General features: G+C 50.8%; 1 protein-coding gene across 1 annotated transcript in view; it reads right to left on the reverse strand.

Annotated features, from left to right (window-relative positions):
• Positions 1 to 5,000, reverse strand: part of LOC125032490 (DISP complex protein LRCH3-like) — a 27,498-nt gene that overhangs the window by 1,231 nt on the left and 21,267 nt on the right. The window lies entirely within an intron of this gene.

Consider the following 5,000-nt stretch of genomic DNA (forward strand, 5'->3'; position numbering starts at 1 on the left):
GCGCTCTGGAAACACGACAATCACTCCAGCGCCATAAACCAAAACGCATGTGTGTCAGGGCAGCCGCGTTCACGTAACAACCAACACGCCTTCCATTTGTTCCTTTTGTTCCATCGCGTTCATATCTTTACACACTGGCGCGCGCATGAACAATGCAAACGCCGTCTTTCTCTCTCACTCATCCATTAACACTCACTAACTCACTCACTCACTCACACTCACTAACTCACTCACACTCACTAACTCACTCATCCACTCAAACTCACTCCTGTACTCACCCACTCACTCAACCACTCAAACTCACTCACTCCTGCACTCACCCACTCACTCACCCACTCAAACTCACTCCTGCACTCACCCACTCAACTCACCCAGTCAAACTCACTCACTCACCCACTCACTCACACTCACTCTCCCACGAAAGCCCACGACGCACATGCCAGCCCGAGCGGAAGGAAACGGGGCACACTTTCGGGAACTGACAATTCCGCGGAAAAGACGCCGACGTGACACTACAATTCCTCCCTCGCAGCCTCGCCCTCCCACTTCCGGGCGTGTACATGTGTACTTTTGTTCACGTACATACCGGTACACACACAAACGTGCGCACTAAACCCACATTTCAGCCCCGCCCTCACGCCCGTACATGCGCCCGCGTACACGTACATAAGTACACACATACACACGTGCATATATATACACACATACTTACACGTTCGCACACATACAAGGTTCGGTATAATGAGCTCTGATAGCGGAAAGAGATAAGATATGATATCACCCACTGCTCCTCCTCATGCGCCTCGCCCTCCCACACACACATACATACATACATACATATATACATACATACATACATACATACATACATACACACGCACGCGCACACACACACACACACAAAATGTATCTTCAAATCTTATCAAATTATCGAAAACCGCCAACAATGTCATCACATCACAAAGGGAAGCCTACATTTTCCTGAATATGAGAGCAGATGGAAAACCTGAGAGAGTGCTATCGGCAAGGCGAGGGTCGCAGACGGAATGCGACACGGGCCTCCTTGCCTCCCCCCCCCCCTTACCTCCTTCCACTTCCTCAATTCCCTCCTACTTCCTCAACCCTCGCCCCCTTCCCTTTCCCCTTTCTCACCCCTTCCCCACTTTTTCACTCCTTATCTCTTCAACTTCCTCACACCTCTCTCCCTCCTCCTCACATTTCCCCCCCTCCCTCACTCTCCCCTCTTCTCATTTCTTCCTTCTTCCCCTTCCCTCCACTTCCCTCTTCCCCCTTCCTCACCCCTTTCCTCTCCCTCAACCCCTATACATTTCCCTCCTCCCCTCCTCACCCCATTTTTCCCCCTCCTCACTCCCTCACCCTTTCCCCCTCCCTCACACCCTTACCCCTTTCCCCTCCCTCACTCCTTCTCCTCTTCCCCCTCCCTCACTCACTCACCCCTTACCCCTAACCCGTCCGTCACCTCTTCCCCCTCCCTCACCCCTTCCCCTTCCCCCACTCCCTCACCATTTTCCCCTCCCTAACTCCTTCTCTTCTTCCCCCTTCCTCACTCACTCACCCCTTACCCCTTCCGTCGCCCCTTCCCCCTCTCCCTCCCGCACCCCTTTCGCCTCCCCCACTCCCACAAACCTTCCCCCTCCCATCACCCCTTCCCCTTCCCCCACTCCCTTACCGTCTCCCCCCCCCACACCCCCTTCCCCCGTCAAGCTAGCCCGAAGCCCCCTGACAATGACCGGAGTCAAGCCAGTCATTCGTCTTGACAGCGGCGGTGTCAGGGCGCCCATTATCCGCGGGCGGCCGAGGTGGGGGGTGGAGGGCGGGGGAAGGCTGTCTGTGGTGTGGTCGGGCCAGTCCGCCGCCGTCACATTACGAACGAGGAAGAGGGAAGAAGAACGAGGAGGAGAGGAAGAAGAAGAGAAGGAGAAGGAGAAGGAGAAGGAGGAGGAGAAGAAGAAGGAGGAGGAGGAAGGAGGAGGAGGAGGAGGAGGAGGAGGAGGAGGAGGAGGAGGAGGAGGAGGAGGAGGAGGAGGAGGAGGAGGAGGAGAAGGAGGAGGAGGAGGAGGAGGACGAGGAGGAGGGGGAGGAGGAGGAGGAAGAGGAGGAGGAGGAGAAGGAGAAGGAGAAGAAGGAGAAGGAGAAGATGGAGAAGAGGAAGAAGAGGAAGAAGAGGAAACAGGAGAAGAGGGAGAAGAAGAGGAAGAAGGAAGAGAAGGAAGAAGGAGGGGAAAAAGAGGAAGAGGCTAAAACAAGAGGAAGAGCAGTGTTACAAGAATGGGGAGAGACAAGGTACAGGAGAGAAGAGCGAAGAAGAAAAGACAAGCAAGGAAGAGGAGGGATAGTGGAGACGCCAGCAAAAGGAATGAATAAGAGAGAACAGGAAGAGCAAGAGACCAGCAAGAGGAACAAGTAAGAGGAGGGAGAGGCTAGGAAGTTTCAGCATGCGAAACGGCCTACTATGGGGAGGTCGAGAATAGCCATTATCTATCGGTCTGTCTGTCTGTCTGTCTGTCTGTCTGTCTGTCTGTCTGTCTGTCTGTCTGTCTGTCTGTCTGTGTGTCTGTCTGTGTGTCTGTCTGTCTGTCTTCCCCTCTCTTTCTGTTTCTCTTCCTCTCTCTTTCTCTATTTCTTTTCTCTCTCTCTCTCTCTTCACCTGACCACCTCTCCTGCTCCAGATGGAAGTTTGATAATCACGCAACAGGATTCCTAAACCTTAAAATTTCGTGGCCTGAATAAGAAAATGGAAGGCCCAGCACACGAGGTGGTAGAACTGCAAACCTAAGGGGACACACGAGAGAGAGGGGGAGGAGAGAGAGTAAGTGAGAGAGAGGAAACAGAGGGGTGGGGGAGAAAACGAGGGAGAGGGGGGGGGAGGAAAGAGAGGGGGGAGAACGGGAGGACCTCCTGTGATCGATCTCATTCTCTGCCAACATAATGAAAGGAATGTTCTTGTTGAGCCTCGGGGGAGAGGGGGGGTGAGGGCCTCCCCCGTACTGTACATAGTTCGTGCTCCCCTCCCTCCCTCCCTCCCTCCCTCCCTCCCTCCCTCCCTCCCTCCCTCCCTCCCTCCCTCCCTCCCTCCCTCCCTCCCTCCCTCCCTCTCTCCCTCCCTCCCTCCCTCCCCTGCACCCTCGAATTCCGGGAGGTCCCAGCCTATGTGCGACTTATCATAATAGTCGCCCGATTTGTATGCAAAATCTACAACACCAACATCACCAACAACATAATAAAATGATAATGGCAACAAACACAAAAAACAACAATAATAAAACACAAAAACGACACCAACAACAGTATCCACCTTCATAATTACCAGCATAATTAACCCAACAAAGGCGATACCACAAAACAGCAACAATAAAATTAAAATAAAATAAAAAATGCTAACGGTTAAACCAACAGCTTATGATGAAGACTTCTACTTGCATTCCAACCAAGGCACAAACAGCAGCACACACCTGACATTTCCCCAGAACACACTATAGCCGCCCTTTCGTTCATCGACCTCGATTGCGAATCAAAACAAACACGACAGTTTCTAAACCCTGGAGGTCGCTGGGCATTATATCGGGGTCGTGAAGTCATCCAAATCATATCGCCTATTACTGTGAATATGATAATTTCGGGTCCTAAATGTGATAAAACGGTCTGTTTCTATTTTGGATGACATGTTCATGCGAAAGGTATGTAGGCTTATACGCTTTTTACTTCACGGCGACGAGGAAAATATAAAATGAGCAATGCTTTAAACCTTGCTATTAAAATTCTTTCAGTCCCTCTTGGAAGACAGCAACAACAAAATATGCCTTACTGGCAACCATTGTTGACGTAACAATTGCAATAAGCATTTATCTGCGTCACTCTATAAATAGCCTGGAGAGGGCGTGGGGCGTGAGTGGGGGGGCGAGGGGGGGAGGGGGGTTATGCCTCATCTTCCAATCCTCAGCCGTCTGCCTCCCCTCACCCCCTCCCCTCCCCCCATCCCCCGCCACACCATCTGTCGCGTGCTCCACCTGTGTTTAAAGATCCACCGCCGCCAGCTCCTGCTCCATTTCATCCACACTAGGAATCCACTTGGAGGAGGAACTGTTTGCGTGAAGGGGAACGCGAGGGCGCGAATGGACGAGTAGAAAATGAAACGAGTTGGGCGAGTGAATGAAAAAGTGAATGGGAGAATGAATGGCCAAAAAAAAGGGGGAAAGGTGGGAGTTTGTGAATGAGTGAATGAATTAATGGATTTACCTTTCTTTATACCTACATAAGAATAACTTGAGAGTAACCATCAACCGTAATTTCAAAAAAAATAATACAATCAGACAACTGAATGATCTGCCAAATAAAATTAGCAAACCAGCCAGGCACTCGAGGGCGAATAAATCAAAGAAAAACTGCCCGAATCGCTCCGTAACTCCGCACCGTAACTTCGCTTCGTAACTCCGCACCGTAACTTCGCTTCCTAACTCCGCACCGTAACTTCGCTTCCTAACTCCGCTTCCTAACTCCGCTTCCTAACTCCGCTTCCTAACTCCGCACCGTAACTCCGCTTCGTAACTCCGCACCGTAACTTCGCTTCCTAATTCCGCTTCGTAACTCCGCACCGTAACTTCGCTTCGTAACTCCGCACCATAACTTCGCTTCGTAACTCCGCACCGTAACTCCGCACCGTAACTCCGCACCGTAACTTCACTTCCTAACTCCGCACCGTAATTTCGTATCGTAACGTCGCTTCGTAACTTGCCCAACGAAACGGCAGCTCGAAGTTCACTCCGCCACTTTCATCAAGGAAACGGCCGCAATAAAGGGTAATAATAATTTTGCTTAACTATGATGTATCTATATAATTCATATTATTTGACAATATCAGCGTGACACAGGGTAGATAGACAGATAGACAGAGAGAGAAAGAGACATTAAATGGGCCAATATATATATTAGATAGGCCTATTTATATAGATTAGACATGTAGACAGGTAGATATAAGATTG

The sequence above is a fragment of the Penaeus chinensis genome, chromosome 14 (genome assembly GCF_019202785.1).
Source record: "Penaeus chinensis breed Huanghai No. 1 chromosome 14, ASM1920278v2, whole genome shotgun sequence".
NCBI classification, from domain to species: Eukaryota; Metazoa; Arthropoda; class Malacostraca; order Decapoda; family Penaeidae; genus Penaeus; species Penaeus chinensis.